The sequence below is a fragment of the Paramisgurnus dabryanus genome, chromosome 16 (genome assembly GCF_030506205.2).
Source record: "Paramisgurnus dabryanus chromosome 16, PD_genome_1.1, whole genome shotgun sequence".
In the NCBI taxonomy this organism is placed as follows: domain Eukaryota; kingdom Metazoa; phylum Chordata; class Actinopteri; order Cypriniformes; family Cobitidae; genus Paramisgurnus; species Paramisgurnus dabryanus.
The window spans coordinates 7,138,304-7,156,310 of NC_133352.1; the positions used below are offsets into that span (position 1 = coordinate 7,138,304).

The window sequence follows — 18,007 nt, forward strand, 5'->3', positions numbered from 1 at the left end:
CACTTGTCAATACTGCAGGAGAATATAAACTTATGCTGTCTTATGGCTGTACCACCAAGTTTTTGGCGTGTGGGTAGTTTCTTGAGCACATCACCTCTGGCACAACTTAACCCAGGCCCTTTGGCACAAATCACCCCAGACCTACAAGTCTGAACAATTAGCATGATGTTAAGAGCTAACATTATGCTAACTGTATAGACTCATTTTGTAGCCTGCTAAAGCACTAAAACATGTGTTCAAACCTATCTATAATTGTTTAGACACTACAATCAAAAAACCTTAATCATAGAAATTTTACATATTTCACCGTCAGTGAATGAATGTGTGAATGTGAGGCTAATTGTAAAGTGCTTTGGATGGCCATAGGTCTGTTAAAAGCGCTATATAAATGCAGTCCATTTACCATTTACTTTGAAAGGAAAAAATTGTTTTTGGATCTAAAATGTGCTTACCTCTCATGCCATGTGTCTCTCATTTTTGCAGATAAGTTAAATTGATGGCTTTTCAAAATGATGTGGTCATATGACCAATTTCTTCTATGGTTTTTCAGAAAAAGGGGTGGAACAACTTCCCCCCCTGGCACAAATCACCCCACTCTCCCCTAAATGATCATTTATTTTTTACCATTTTAGGGTGAACTTTCCCTTTAACTTGCATGTATATAACATGCAAATCCATCCATTTATTATACATTTTAAATGAAACAAAGAAATTTTTGTTTTTCTTCTTTTTCTAAAATTGTTGTTACTTTGTGAGAGTACAGTAACATTTTGACAAAAAAAGGCAGTTTGGGATTCTGCAGATGTTAATTTTGTATTAAATGCATGAAATAAATATTTAAAAAAAAAAACATTAATCACTACACTGTCCTGATATGTGCTGTGTTTAAACAAATCCATTAAACAAATCCATTAACTGGTTTCTTCATGAATAACAGGTAAAGCTACTGCTTTTCATCACACTAAGTAGTAAAATGTACATAAGAAATACAAAAAATGCAGCAGATATGAGATTTTATTATGGAATAAATATCAAATTGATTGGTGCCAAACTGAAGCCAGGTAAATAAATTCAGTAAAATAAAGAAAATATTCAAATCTGATGAAATTTTGCAGTATTTGTTGTTGACAAAACTAGGCTGGTTTTGTATACTGTTACAAAGCTGACATTGGTAAATTTGACTTCTAATGTAAGCCTTAAGACATTAACCTGGTGAAAACAACATAACACATAATATTTCCTTTCCCTTATATTTGACATTATTTTTACAACATTTTTATTCATGTCTTCAGGCAGATGTGAGTTCATCTTCTGATATCTGAAAGAGAAAACACAAACACGTCTTATGAAGTGTTATGATCTTTATCCTGGAACATTTTTACGGAAATGTAGGTAATTATTTACCAAATAATGTCTAATTAAACCACAGACATAATGAGTTATTTTTTGTGTCGTGATCAAACATCATGACATAATGAACCAAGTTTTACTGACTTCTGTTGTATGAAAAAAGGAAGTTATGTAGGAGTGGCATGATGTGAAAAATGATGCCAGAATTTTCTTTGTATGTGAGCTGCTCCTTTACCATATTTGAATATTTTAATTTCTTTATGCTACCTTATGGTCACTTTTTCAGATTGTTGTGAATTTTTAGACTATTATAAGTGTCATATCTCACCAGATCTCCTTTCACAGATGATCAAGAGAAGAATAACAGAATGGTGCTGTCAGTATTGCAACCTCAACAATATATAATAATCACTGCATCAAAGCAAATATACAAAAAAATATACATATTCAGTTCATTAAAATGTAAAATACATTTCTTGAATAAATCAGTAATATGAGAATGAGCCAGTATTAATAAATAAATGATGTTCAGTTATCATTGTAATGTATTACAATACAGTAAAGACATTTCATACCTTAATTGCGGAATGAATTAGAGAGAGAAAAAATGATATCGATATTGGACTTGACATAGGTTTGTAATTCACATTTATTAGATAGCTTACTATTCTCTACTTTAGTGGTGATGTTCATTTACTACATTTCCTAAAAGGCACTCCGTTATGTGTCTGTTGAGGAGGATGTTCCAGTGCTACCATCTCTTATACAGTATAAATATATTTTACCTGAACAAAGAATGATCAATCCCAGCAGATATATGTGACACTTATCAGCCATTTTATCAGCCTCTGTTTCTCATTCTCTGTTTGGGCACAAACATCATTAGCCCTTATAGTGATCTGACTAATACACTGTTTAGTCCTGCCATCACAGATGTTATTCATGGTCATATTGGGAGTATTTAGAAGATGATTTTTCTAAAGTTATTTCAGAATGAAGGAAGTTTAACCACACTTGTGCTGACCTTTACTGCAGTGTCATTGGGTATTTCAGGTCTTACGACATCAGTTCTAACCCTGATGTTCCCTTCATGCATGATTTAAAAGAAAGTGATCTTTAGATCAAAGTATAGAGATTATGCAGTCATCAAGTCTGACTTAAAGTAAAAAAAACCTTGCAATTTGCAGTCCGGTCAAATGGTAAACAGGGCTGCGTTTCCCAATAACGTTGTCTCTTAGCGTGCTATGAAGACTCTTTAAGTTAAACCTTAACTACAGGTACACCTTTTCTAGCTGTGTTTCCCGAACTGTACCTAAGTGGGATTCTTTCTTACGTACGACGTTACCAGGTGCTGTCCATGGCGATGGTGCTGAATAGGTTGATATCGATTGCTCGACAATCAATTATTCACTTTATGTAATAGGTTTCGCTGCATAGCGGTGTTCTTTATTAAAGAAACATTTCAGAAATAGTTTAAGTTAAATTTTTTAGGAATATGAATATCTTGTAAAAATATTTCAAATTGCAAACAACTTAATCCAACCTTGTATCTTTTATTTTATATCAAACCTGTGCAAAACCCGCAACTTCATTTCCAAACGTATCATGCATAAACTGCTCCAATTCATCCGCTATGCCTTCACTTTGAAGGATAATTTATATTAGGGGTTTCCAATAAGTGCGTTACCCAGGGGAATTAGGTCTTGCAAGTCACTTGGCTTGGGTGTGCATTACACTTAAAGGGATAGTTCGGCCAAAAATGATATTAAACCCATGATTTACTCACCCCCAAGCTGTCCGAGTTGCATATGTCCATCGTTTTTCAGACAAACACATTTTCGGATATTTTAGAAAATGTTTTAGATCTTTCAGTTGATTAAATGTAATGTTACGGGGTCCACCCATAGTCCACGACCTTCAAGTCCAAAAAAAGTGCGTCCATCCTTCACAAATTAAATCCAAACGGCTCCAGGATGATAAACAAAGGTCTTCTGATGGTAATCCACGCGGTGTTGTTGTAGAAATATCCATATTTAAAACTTAATTAACGAAAATAAATACCTTCCGGTAGCGCCGCCATCTTAGACTCCTCTGTATTCAGGAGAGAGTATTAGCGTAGTATACGCACTTTTCTTAGTGACGTATGACAAATTCGGAGGGTGGGGGCACAGAGCAGCAGCAGAGTAGCCTCCGTAGGCTGCGTAAGCTCTCATCCTGAATGCAGACGCAACTAAGATGGCGGCGCTACCGGAAGGTATTTATTTTCGTTAATTAGTTTTAAATATGGATATTTCTACAACAACATAGGCGCTGATTACCCTCAGAAGACCTTTGTTTATCATCCTGGAGCCGTTTGGATTTAATTTGTGAAGGATGGACGCACTTTTTTGGACTTGAAGGTCGTGGACTATGGGTGGACCCTGTAACATTACATTTAATTAACTGAACGATCTAAAACATTTTCTAAAATATCCGAAAATATGTTTGTCTGAAAAACGATGGACATATGCAACTCGGACAGCTTGGGGTTGTAAGGGGTCGAAATAATGACCCCATCCATCCGTTTGGCCCAACGACGGAATCCAAACGGCATGGCCGGTTTATAGCGCATTCGGTCTTTTCCGGTGCTTCCGGTTTTAACATTACGCAACTTAATATCTGACTCCAATGATATGAAACGTATTGTAATATGAATCAAATTGATATACATATAGAATTTGGATAAACGTTTGATCATTCTATTTACTCATGTTTACATTGAACTCATTCATTCGATTACAGATGTCGTATCAGTCAACACCGGCCGTTGTGCAGATTCTGAAACATAAAACTTGACCACACTAGAGGTCAGGCAACATTGGCCACTGTAATCATCTATATACAACTTGATACAAACCCATCCAATGATCAGAGGTCCAAATTAGCGCCGTCTAATTTGGTATGGCGCATCATATACCATACAACAACTTAATCAAGGCAGGGGCAGTAATTAGAGGTCCAGGCATATCTCCTTATAGCCTGCCTATAGTAATCACGATTACACACAACTTAGTTAGGGTTAAATAATTTGGTCTATCCGTATAACCAGAGGAAATGGTTGAAGCAACTGCCCCATGCTGGCTTACTCTTATTTAAAATACTTATGCAACCCCAGCCAACTACCTATATACAACTTAATGTAGAACTCAGACTTTGATCAGAGGTCCAAGTTAGCACCGTCTAACCTGGTATAGCGAATTATATGCCATACAACAACTTAATCAAAATAAGGCCTATCATCAGAGGTCCAGGCTTATCTATTTATAGCCTGCCTATAGTGATGTAATTGCTGGACATCTTAGTTAGCGGTATAGACAATTAGCATGACTTTATACCCCGGTCATAGATTTATGGTGACAAAAGATATCGTAATACTTTATAGTAATTTAGAAGAGTCAATGATACAGAGCAAATTAGAATGAATGCAAATGTAACAATTTATTAACCAGGTAGGTAGCACATAATTCAGAAGCCAATTTACATTCCAATTCAAATACGAAACAAACAAAAAACCATTGCATACCTGGTAAGGAGATGAAGATCTGGTTACAGATTCCTCAAAATAAAATAACAATACATGATGCTGTGCAAGGACAGCATCATGGGGGTGCATTTCTCGATATTGAAAGTCCCCCCTAAATCTTCTACACATCTCCTTAAATAACCAGAGAACAAAGCATATAGGAATTTGGTACTGATTGGTTGTTGTAGAACTAAGGGCTGTCCTTAATCTCTATACAGTGGGTGATTGGTTTATGCTTAGAATGGGAGGTGTCTATCAACATTGAATGAAGTTTCACATATACTTTAACATTGAATTCTGTTGTTATATGAGACCATTGTAACCACTTGCGATGAGACATTTCAATAGAAAACAAATAAGATACAAATTTTAGATTCTTTGTGCATGTAGCATTTCATATACAGTTTGCTTTTAGAGAAAAGAATACAAATGTATGACACCCTAAAGGTGTGTCTTTGAAACCCAAATGTGTCTCAGTGGGAAGTCCACTGTGAATCGTGGAGAGTGTCTTTTCCCGCGCACTCACTTTGCCCCCATGCAGTGTCCTTTGGGGAGGTGCTAACTTATTTAGGAAATTGTCTTACAGGGTTGAGTAAATCATGGGTTTAATATCATTTTTGGCCGAACTATCCCTTTAAAATATATAAAAACAAACTGTTGTTCATTAATTCACGCGTTTATTGTGCTTAGATGCGCAAGTAGTGCGTTTACAATGCGGATAAAGCTTAATGGATGCATTTCTGGAGCCGGGCCTGTCTGTTTACCTTAAATATAACATAAAAATATATATTTTATAATGTATAAATATATATTATGATTGCTTTACATTTTAGCTTTGATTAGTTTTAATGTGGAAAATGTGTTGACCTTAGGAGACTATAAAAGCAGTAATCAAGTGGAGCAGTTTCTTTTGAATGTTTATAAAGAATATGGCATACAGTTTCCTCAAAGTTAGAAAACATTAAAAAACTTTGATGCAAAGTCAAATTAACATCAATAATAAAAATAAGGAAAATCAACAATTATGATTTTGTGATAAATGTACACCTGTGGCATGCGATTTTTAATTGATTTATTTATTTGCAGCTAAAATAGCCGGTAAACTTAAGATTTAACGGATATGAAATGCACAAATGAAATAGTGAGATTCGCTGTATAACTGCCATAGTTTAACCAACTCTTCCACCCAAAATGTCAACCTTCCAAAAGTATGACTTACAGAAGGGATACTTAACTAAGAACGTTTCGGGAAACACGTATTAACAATAAAGTACAGCTTAAGATACAACTTAAGAACGACGTAGAGCTAAGAAGGTTTCGGGGAACGCAGCCCAGAGCATTTGGGTGGCAATAAAACATGACAGCACAAGGCCCCTATATCACAGCAAGCTTAAAGGGATAGTTAAAGGGATAGTTTAACTGAAAATGTGTTGACCTGGTATGCTTCCTCGCCGCCGACCAGCAGGGGCGGTGGACCTGATGACGTGGCTGCCTCCTCTCGCTCCCGTCTCGGACCACCAGCGGGTTTTAACAGGGAAACATGGAAAGTAGGGGAAATACGGTAAGTGGAAGGTAATGCCAATCGAAATGATACAGGGCTAATTTGTCTGATTATTTTTAAAAGGACCCACATACCTGGGACTGCAGGGGAGTCGAAGGCGGATGTCTCGGGTGGATAACCAGACCCATTGCCCGGGTTGATATTTGGGGTGAGCTCTGCGATGTCGATCTGCCTGAATCTTTTGTCTCCTGATAGCCCTTTGCAGATGATGATGTGCTTCCTCCCAATTCGCCTCACTCCGTTGAAACCATTTGTTTACCGCAGGCAGGTCAGAGGGTTCACTGGACCATGGGAAGAGTGATGGCTGAAATCCCAGTATGCATTTGAATGGTGTTATACCAGTGGCAGGTGTGAGGAGTGAATTTTGAGCATATTCTGCCCACATGAGATACCTACTCCAGTCGGCCTGATTCCGGTGACAGTATGAGTGTAGAAAGCAGGTGATTTCTTGGTTTAACCGTTCTGTTTGGCCATTGGCTTGTGGATGATAACCGGAGGTTAAACTGATGTTGATGTTGAGCTGTTTGAAAAAGGCAGACCAGACTCTGGAAGTGAATTGCAGACCCCTGTCGGAAACTATGTCCTCAGGCAGACCATAGAGCCGGAATACGTAGTTGCACAGGGTTTCGGCAGTTTCAAATGCTGTGGGTAGATTAGGAAGGGGAATGAGACGGCATGCCTTGGAGAATCGATCAATTACTGTGAGAATAACTGTGTTGTTGTTGGATTTAGGTAAATCTGTAACAAAGTCAATGGCTATATGAGACCACGGACGTTGAGGAATGGGAAGTGGTTGTAACAGACCGACTGGTACTTGGTGAGACGCCTTGGTGGTGTTGCAAACAGTGCAGTTCCTAACGAAGTTAGTGATGTCAGCCGACATAGAGGGCCACCAAAACTTATTCTGGGTGATGTTAATAGTACTAGTGATGCCAGGATGACCCGCACTGGGTGATGCATGAATAAGTTCTAGTAGGACGGGGCATAAAGGCTCAGGGACAAAAGTCTTTGGCTGAGGATAATCATTGGGAGGGGGAGAGAGCGCGTTAGCCTGTTTGATCTCAGTCTTGATGTCCCACTGGATCGGTGCAAGTGTGTCTGGTAGGATGGTTTCATTGACTGAAGGTGAGTTAGGATTGTTGTAGAGGCGGGAGAGAGCGTCTGCTTTCGTGTTCTTTGATCCCAGTCGATATGTTATTGTAAAGTGAAATCTGGTGAAGAACATGGCCCATCTTGCCTGCCGATTGTTCATTCGTTTAGCTGAAAGGAGATATTCAAGGTTCTTATGGTCAGTTAGTACAGTGAATGGATGTTGTTCCCCCTCTAGCCAGTGTCGCCACTCCTCCAATGCTGCCTTCATAGCTAGCAGCTCACGATTCCCCACATCGTAGTTACGCTCGGCGGAAGTGAGTTTACGAGAGAAGTAAGCGCAGGGATACATCTTGTTAGCGTTACCTTTTCGTTGAGACAGAATGGCCCTATTCCTGTACTGGAAGCGTCAACTTCAATGATGAATGGCAATGATGGATCTGGGTGATGAAGGATAAGTGCTGAAGTGAAGCCTTCTTTGAGCCATTGAAAGGCATTCAGGCTGCTGATGAACAAGAGAGACGAACAAGGGCTTTCTTTGTCATGGCTGTTAAAGGTGCCGCCACAATGCTGAAATTTCGGATAAAGCGTCGATAGAAGTTGGCAAACCCCCAGAAAACATTGCAGTTCCTTTATGGTTTTGGGCTGTGGCCAGTTAAGCACTGCTTGAACCTTAGAATCGTCCATGGCGACTCCCTCTGCTGAAATTATGTAACCCAGAAAAGATGTGGATGTGCGGTGAAACTCGCATTTCTCGATCTTGGCGTAAAGTTGGTACTGAATCAGACGTTTGAGCACAGCTCATACATGTTGAATATGCTCCTCGAGGGTTTCTGAGTGGATGAGGATATCGTCAATGTACACTATTACCCATCGATCCAGCATGTCGCATAAGACGTTGTTGATGAAGGACTGGAAGACGGACGGACTATTAGAAAGGCCGAAGGGCATGACCAAATATTCATATTGACCAGATTGTGTAGAGAAGGCCGTCTTCCACTCGTTGCCCATCACAACCGTGATTGACTGTTGATGTCAGAAGGAGACCACTGAATGTGTCCCACCTTATTCTTCACTGTGATGAACTCATTTGCATAGCATAAAGTACAGAGTTTATCTTTGTCTTTAAAATTTCATTTATGCATTTTCGACTTATCAAAACACTTCCAAAATACCATTGGCATTATCCTGAATGTAAAAAGTATAAACATGACAGCAAAATATTACCATATCATGCATGCATTTATTCATATGTTAATAACTGTGATTCTTTGAACATAACACAGAGATGTAATTCAGAGAATAGAGTCAAGAGGTGATGGTTTTATGTCAAATTGTTAGTGAAAGAATATAAATATTTGTTCTTTTGTAAGCCAGTGTAGAGGTCCAAGAAATAAATGTGCATAAACATAAAGAAAAACAGACACCCCACAAAATTAAATGGTAGAAAAAAACTGTTTAGTACATGTACCTGATTCTGTTCTGTGTAGTATGGACTCATTAATGTGTTTTTGGACTGATCCTTAAATTGTTATTAGCTTTGCCGCCTGTAGAGGGCGCCTAGCGCTTCTGAGTAATAGAGGCTGCAGAGCTCAGGTCAGAGTTCATTAAACATTGCAAGAGCTCAGCAGCATAAACGTGTCTCTCTTATTTCTCTACAGGTGAGCAAAAGTATGGTTTGTCAATCATTTAAAATGAAACTAAATGAGTCTTGATGTTGTTGTGATATGTTTGAGAGCATAAAACTGCAATTACGTTTGTTTAAAAAAGATTATTTAGTTAGTTTTGTCAAATTCATAATTAAAAAATTGTGTAATCCACGAATTAATATGCACAGAAACTATAAAATATATGCAAGTATGTACACAAAATGAGTTCATGAATGTGTTAAAAGAGTTTTATATATGGATTGTTAGTTTAAAGGGATGTGTATATGAGTTTAATGTGTATTTGAGTCTGAGCCAAAATGGTGGTGTGTGTATTTGAGTTAGAGCCAAAATGGCGGCGCCCATGTGACAAATAACGTGAAACAAAATGGCGTGTTTAAAGCCTGTTTAATGAAAAGAGGACATTGAAATCCATGTTTTGTTAATGATTATGAGAACTGTGAATATGTGAGTAAAATAAAGGGAAACATTTGTGATATAAATCGCAATATATAATGTGAATGCGATGATAAATATGATATGATGTGAGTATTTACAGTCATCCAGAATATACAATGTAGGCCTAATGTATTTTTCACATTGATCCTCTATTGACTTAAAGAGCACCAATTATGCTAATAAATTAGCACGTTAGCACGTTATTGTAATATCCCATAGTACATACATGTTATTAAAACTTGAACTAATGCACTGTGAGTCTTATAAATTGCTTACATACCTCACCGATTTCTGCATGTCTGGAAAACGCTCGGTTTAGTTCCTGTCTCCGCCTCCCAAAATGTCTAGTGTATTCGGATTGGTCAGATGACTACTCAACTGTTATTGGTCAACTGGGTTCGGCGTGTGTTTGAAAGGTTACGCCCCTGACTACGCGTGGATTTTCCGGTTCTGACTGAGAGTCACAGGCAACGTAAACAAGCGCTATATTTCTCTATAAACGATGGTGTCTGTACTGCCTTACCACTTCAAGCTCGATCCAGAGAGTTCAGACGGCCGTTACGATATAAACGATCTCCGTCAATGAACGCGATTGGATATAACTTTTTTAGGTGTCCTTAGCTCTGCCAGAATGCTAAACGAAGACGAAAATGTGTTGCAAAGACATCCAAAAGGTAATTATAACGTACTACATTACTTTGCAAACTATATGGAAACACCAAATGTAGCACATAGAAGGTTTTATTTGAAATTATTATAAAACTATTTCACTTATTAACATTATTTTACTATAGTAAACTTTATTATAAAAGACCGCTTACATACTATATTACTGTGCAAACTATATGGAAACACCAAATGTAGCACATAGAAAGTATTTGTTGAAATGATTATAAAACTATTTCACTTATTAACATTATTTTACTATTGTAAACTTTATTATAAAAGACTGTTACATACTATATTACTGTGCAAACTATATGGAAACACCAAATGTAGCACAAAGAAAGTATTAATTGAAATGAATGTTCTACATTATTTCACTATGGTAAAGTTTATTATGAAAAACTGCTTACTTATAAGTGCTATGTTTTTACTTATTAGGTTTTAAGGAGAATGCAACATGTTCCAGGGCCTCTTACCTGCGTGATTCATCATCCAGGTTTTGCACAAATTGTCTAAATCCCTACACACAGAACATTTATTGTACCGACTATAAGCCTTTGAGGTGCAGGACTAGAGTAAGTTTTATTACATTTTTAAACCAATAACACTAAAGTATCATTATAGTAACAAAGTACCCAAAAGAACAAAAGATGTAACTTTAAAGAAAATATAATAGTCAGTCAAAAGTTTTTTTTATTTATTACAAATATATATTTAAATGTTAAACAATATACAAATAAACATACTTTAGTAACCATATTGTGCTCTTGTTTCAAAAATTGTTCAATTCATTTCTTACAGCTATCTATTCAGATAAATGGCATATCAAAGCTTTGTCAGCTGGTGCTATCTAAGACGACACTATAAGGTTATCATCCTGTCGTGTGTTGTTCTCCAGATACGCTTGGAGCTTCCTGATCAGATCGGTCACAATTTTGGCTTTCGACGACCCCTGCACTGAAGATGGCATGCAATCACGTCCTCCTTTGAAGGTCTCTCAAACTGTGATGCCAGGTCCATTGGAATCGGGGTTTCCTTCAGCTTATCTTCAAATACCTCATCAAACACAAGCCTGATCACATCCTCCACATAACTGTAGAAATATTGCAGTCAATAAATCTTTTGTTTTGATAATTTATTTCCCTGCTTCATACATTAAGTTTTTAATTATGAATGTATTTGAAATAAAACATTACTGCTTACGGTATGTCATTTGTGTTTTGGGAACATAGCCTTGTACTTTCCCTCTCCTGCTTTTGTTACGGCTTGGTGACATTGTAATGGATGGCTGCAAGGTACAACCTGTAAAAATATAAGCAAGCATAAATTTATTGTAAAAGTAAATACTACTTTATTTAACACAGTTACTAAAATACTTAAATACCTGCACAGCATTCCAATAAATGAGAAAATCATTTTTTTTTGCTGCAAATCTGAAATCTCAGGCTGCGGACGGCAAAGGCATCCACTGATGATGATGATGGAAACATTGTGAAACGATGCTACTGCCTGGGTTCCTATTATTATGCAGAGAAAAAAAACTTTGTCATCATCAGTTATACATTTAAGACTGGTAGTGGTTTCACTAGGTAAATACATAATTTGTGTTACACACCTTTGCTACTCATTTGCCAGTCTGACTCCTTGTACTGTGTGTAATGATGTTGCATGTTTGCATACAGTGTAGAAGGATGTGTCCAGCTGCGAATCTAAGATATAGACAAATAAAACAAACATGTATTCAGTCAAAAAGACATATTATAACAATAGAGTACAACGACTATAAATCGTAAGACTATTCATTAAAACGTAAATGTATTACATATTACATGGCCCAACATTAGCAACACACATTATGTGTTTACTTCGTTTCAAAATCTAAGAAAGCTTCAAGTAAATACAACAGTAAAATACATATAACTTTAAACAAATCATCTGTACTTAGAGTTTCTTGAGTTTGATCATGAGAACAAATTTTACCGGTAACAGTTCAGCTGGCATTTGTATTTGTATTTATCTTAGCAACTTAGCAAGTTTGTAAACATGTCTAAACCAACATCGATAAAAAAAACGAAAGCCTGCATAATTCAACATACACGTGTGTAAATATGGTACGTTGTTTATGAAATTCAGTATTACAACACAAAACAATTAGCTTGCAAGCTTAGCTCTACACGCACATTATGTTAATCTCCGGTTACCGGTTACGTAACGTACAGTAAAAGGCAAATAATAAACATGAATACTTACAGTCTGTGATCCAGAAGTGCATAGTAATCCAACTTTCAAGAGGAGGCGTCGCGCAAATCCAGCTTCGGTTCATGAGAAGCAGTTATTGTGAAAACTCCGTGAACAACTTCTGACTGGATTTTTCCGGAACCGTATTAAACATGATGTCCTCTGTGGAAGTCCATAAAGTGCTATTTTGCCCTCGCATCTAAAGAGACAGCGTCTACTCGAGAGATTTAATCGCTTAAACAATGAAACAAGAGTTTGCAAACAGAGACTCCCAACCTCCGCCATTTTAGCTCTCTTCTGACTCGGCGCTCCCCACCCTCGTCTTTGAGGGCGTACCCAAGCAAAGCAGAGAGGGCTGAACTATGATAATGTTGGTCTTATCTACGTCACTAATCCCAGGAAGTAAACTGTTGCCTACAATCCGAGTGTTTTTTGTAGTCCTCGAACGTTAGAGACGATAACTCGCGTCATCGTTTTCTTTGAGGTATGTACTTTTTGAATATCGTTAGCATGTACTAATGCACACTTACACACAAAAGGATGTTTAAAAACGTGTATCCCATAATAGGTGCTCTTTAAAGGAACAAATACGGACTTTAAAAATACAATTGATTTGAACACATGGACATTTAAATACATAGTTGATAAGAAATTTATTTTCTTTATTTGTATTACTGTGTTCTTTATCTTGGAAATGAATAGATGTTATTCATGTTGACCTTATTTGATAGAAAACAGAGAAAGGAAAGAAAGGTCAGAGTTCATTAAACATTGCAAGAGCTCAGAAGCATAAACGTGTCTCTCTTATTTCTCTACAGTGAATTCATTCAACTTGCCCTTCTGGGTTTCTCGGGCCTGGAGCGGGTAACACCAGCACCTTGCATAGCCATGCTGTTTCCTTAAAGGGATAGTTCGGCCAAAAACGATATTAAACCCATGATTTACTCACCCCCAAGCTGTCCGAGTTGCATATGTCCATCGTTTTTCAGACAAACACATTTTCGGATATTTTAGAAAATATTTTAGATCTTTCTGTTGATTAAATGTAATGTTACGGGGTCCAGCAATAGTCCACGACCTTCAAGTCCAAAAAAAGTGCGTCCATCCTTCACAAATTAAATCCAAACGGCTCCAGGATGATAAACAAAGGTCTTCTGAGGGTAATCCACGCGGTGTTGTTGTAGAAATATCCATATTTAAAATGTTATTAGCGTAATTAACTACCTTCCGGTTTCGCCGCCATCTTAGAGTCATCCGCATTCAGGATGAGCGCTTACGCAGCATACAGCGGTTTCTCTGTTGCTGCTCTGTCCCCCGCCCTCCGAATTTGTCATACGTCACTAAGAAAAGTGCGTACACTACGCTAATACTCTCTCCTGAGTCTAAGATGGCGGCGAAACCGGAAGGTAGTTAATTACGTTAATAACATTTTAAATATGGATATTTCTACAACAACACCGCACGGATTACCCTCAGAAGACCTTTGTTTATCATCCTGGAGCCGTTTGGATTTAATTTGTGAAGGATGGACGCACTTTTTTTGGACTTGAAGGTCGTGGACTATTGCTGGACCCCGTAACATTACATTTAATCAACAGAAAGATCTAAAATATTTTCTAAAATATCCGAAAATGTGTTTGTCTGAAAAACGATGGACATATGCAACTCGGACAGCTTGGGGGTGAGTAAATCATGGGTTTAATATCATTTTTGGCCGAACTATCCCTTTAAGGAGTTTTAACGATCACCCTGGCTTCAGATGAGGGTAAGGGATGATAAGGAGAAATGCTGTGGACCAATCAAAACGTCCTCTTCTTCTCAGCTTAAAAAATGTCTGTCAGTTGTCTGAGCAGCCTTATCTGATGTAACTGGGCATTTGTTTGTGTTAACCATCAAAACCCAAAATCCTAAAAGTTTGCAGGAAGACAAAATAGACAAAGCAGCAGCATCATAAAAGGTTGTCCCACCGGCTACACTGACCACTCATAGTCCTAAATCAGACTTATTTCTCATAAAAGGATTTAAACCAAGTTATTTCCTTCCCCAAGGAACATGTTTCAGTATTAAAAGTTACATGTACCTTCATGTTGTCACTACAGTCACGAGTCCAGTTACAGAGGCGGTACCTTACAATACCCTCTTATATGCCTGTGCGTGATATGATTGGACCACTCATGCAGCTGTGGTGGATCGTAAAAACAACCCAGTTCAATACACGGTTTATCCCACAGCACAGAGGATAACCCAAAACTCTTCTCTGCCTAAACAGAGGATATACCAAACTTCCTTTCTGCCTTAACAGAGGACAAACCAAACAACAGAACCATGCAGCTGTTCGCTAACACTTAACCACATGCACTGGTCTGTAGGGTTATGGTTAGGTCTGTAGAGGTTCTTTGGATAGAGTGACACTCAACAAATCAAAGTTTAGCTGAAAAAATCTGGAGCTATGTGAAATGAGAAGCTGGGTCACAACATCATCTTTTTAGCAAAGACCAAGAGACTTGGATTTCCTTGAGCTGTAGTCTTTATTGCAGTAGGTGATCTTTAAATCAGAGTGTACTCACTGCAGTCATCAAGTCAGACTTAAAGTAGAAAATACATTGCACTTATAGCCATTTGAGGGGACAGTCCCTTCCAATGTTAAACAGAGCATTTAGGTGGCAACAAAACATGAAATGACAGTTGTAAATCCCAGAAAACCCACATTTGAGCATGTAAACATTTTATCCTCACTGAAAATACTAAATCATCATAAAGATAAAAAAAGGTTCACACCTGGGATTCACCCTTGGCTCAATTTTGATTGAATCATGAACAAGTGGTCACCAACTATTATCCACATGCATGCTTGCCATGCTCACCCTAAATATACAATGCAATGTGTATCACCTTAGTATCTGTTGTTAAAATAAGCGAGAGGAGGATAATCAGCTATCTTTAAAATTATTCTCAAATTTATAGTTCTACAATGAACAGATATAAGTGCTATTGCATGGTTATTACAGTTTTTTTCGATTGCTAAACGTCAGTGGGCACAACTGGAGCTACATATGCAAAACTCTAACTACAGTCTGCACTACCAAAAGTCACCTGAGCACAACTCTTAACACATGACTCAAAACAGCTCAGTGCAGCCAAACTATTAATTAAAAAAAGCTTGTAGAAGATTGCTAGAGACTATACTGTAACTGTTGCTATAAGGATAGATGTTTTTAAGGGAGTATACTACACAGTTCTACACAGTTTGTTCTCGGTGATCTGTTAGTGTCTCTTAGCACAGGGCTGGAAATTCAGAACTTGTGTTGCTGTTAATAGGTCTTACTCGTGAAACACGAGCAGAACAAATTTTTGTGTAAATCGTTCGTAAAGTCTTTTTGGCTTAAATTTTCGGATTCATGAAAATGTTCGTATTTTCCAAATGTTAGTTGGTACGAAAGAAATCTACACCTGCTCCCAGTCACGCATAAATAGTGCATTTAACATCCGAACGTTTTGCTCATTAATAAGGCTGTATTTTAATTCAACTTAATCATGTACATATTGCACAGTATTTTGAAAGAATATTATATACAGTAATTATATAAGTTTTGTCTTTTTACTTTTATGATGAGCTCCAGTAATAGCATCTGCAAACGGAACACTTTAATCAAATAAGTAATTGCTTTCAATAGGGCTGGGCAAACAAATAGCCCCTTAATTGTTACGGAAATTGTTTCCAATAAAATGGCCAAAATCAACCATAACAAGAAACATTTACGATGGCTGATATAGCGCTTTGCTAGATTTGGCAGATAAAGCGCAAAAAGGTGTATTTTCAGAGACTTATTTGCTGAGAATGATGACTGCACTGTAAAAAAATTCCGTAGAAATTACAATGTTATTGCAGCTGAGTTGCCGGTAATTTACCGTAGATTTAAAGTTATGCTATTTACTGGCAAGAGTTTGTTCAAAGTTAAATACATTTTTAATATTAACAAGTCTTTATCTTTACAGAATAAAACTATACAATAACAGGCTCATGCAAAGCATTCTGGGAACCAGAAATCATCATCAACCTTTTTCTGTTTTTTGCTTCAGATTTTGTTTCCCAGAATGTTTTGCTTGATGCTGTTTTTTTAGTTTTACTCTGTAAAGACAAAGACTTGTAAATGTTTAATGTTCATTTAACTTTGAACAAAATGTTGCCAGTAAACAACATAAATTTAAATCTACGGTAATTTACCGGCAACTCAGCTGCAATTTCTACGGAATGTTTTTACAGTGTGGTTAATTAGTCGTTTCAGGCTACCCAGACCAGTTCTTTTGCATTTATGCAATGTATTGGAGGCCAATCTTAGAAGGCAAACTAGAAGATCTCACAGCATTCCAGCACACTTGCAGGTGTTGTCCGTGCTTGGTTTTTTGGAAACAGGAACATTCCAGCTGGAGATTGCAGACAGGTCAGGGACATCTCAGTCATCCATGAGTCTAGGGTGACCATACATGCCATTCTTCCCGGACCCGTCCTGTCGAGGATTTCGTTTGCATCTTTTGGAACTCGTATTTGTCGACCGCATACGTCATAGAGGATTATTGTTATTATTACAGAAAAGCAACCATTACATTTTAAGGTAAGAATGAAACTACGATTGTATATCTTATGTTTTTAACTGAATGGCGTATGCGGTCAACAAACACGACTTCCGGAAGACGTACCGAAATCCTGGACGGGACGCGTCCGGGAAGAATGCCACGTATGGTCACCCTAATGAGTCGCATCATTCCAGATGTTCTTGATTGCATAATAGGGCTAATGCCCAATATATAAAATTCCCATGTAACCTTGCCCATCAGTTGGAGGTGAAGCAAAGATTCTTTGCTATTGCAAACCTGCCAAATGTAATAGGAGCAATTGATTGCACACACATTCGCATCAAGGCGCCATCACATGATGCATTTCCATTTCTGAATAGGAAAAACCATCATTCAATCAATGCGCAACTTATTTGTGATGCTAAATGTGGATTACTTAATGTGGTGGCCCGCTGGCCGGGGGGAACTCATGATAGTTTCATTCTTCGGAGCAGCTCAATTGCTAGACGTTTGGACAGTGGGGCAGTTACAGACGGATGGCTGATTGGTATGTACAATTTTATTGATTCACATCATTTGACAAATATTTGACACTTTCCCCTTCCCTCCCCTACCTTACACTCAGGTGACAATGGTTATCCCCTGACACCATGGCTTATAAATCCCCAAAGCCGGCAGGAGATGGCAAACAATTAAGCACATGCAAAATCTCGGTCAGTTATTGAACGCACAAACAGTATCTCAAAGGGGCGCTGGTGGTGTTTGGACACATCAGGTGGTACACTGTTATACAGACCAGAAAAGGTTTGCAAATAATATTGGCCTGCTCCGTTCTACACAACATTGCCATGGAACATGGTC

The 18,007-nt window shown here is 37.7% G+C and overlaps 1 long non-coding RNA gene across 1 annotated transcript; it reads right to left on the reverse strand.

Annotated features, from left to right (window-relative positions):
• Positions 1-11,003: 11,003 nt before the first annotated feature.
• Positions 11,004-11,713, reverse strand: LOC141280895 (uncharacterized). Its single transcript, XR_012335231.1, has 2 exons — positions 11,537-11,713; positions 11,004-11,426 (listed from the first exon to the last, which is right to left on the reverse strand). It is a non-coding gene; the product is annotated as an uncharacterized lncRNA (long non-coding RNA).
• Positions 11,714-18,007: the final 6,294 nt, after the last annotated feature.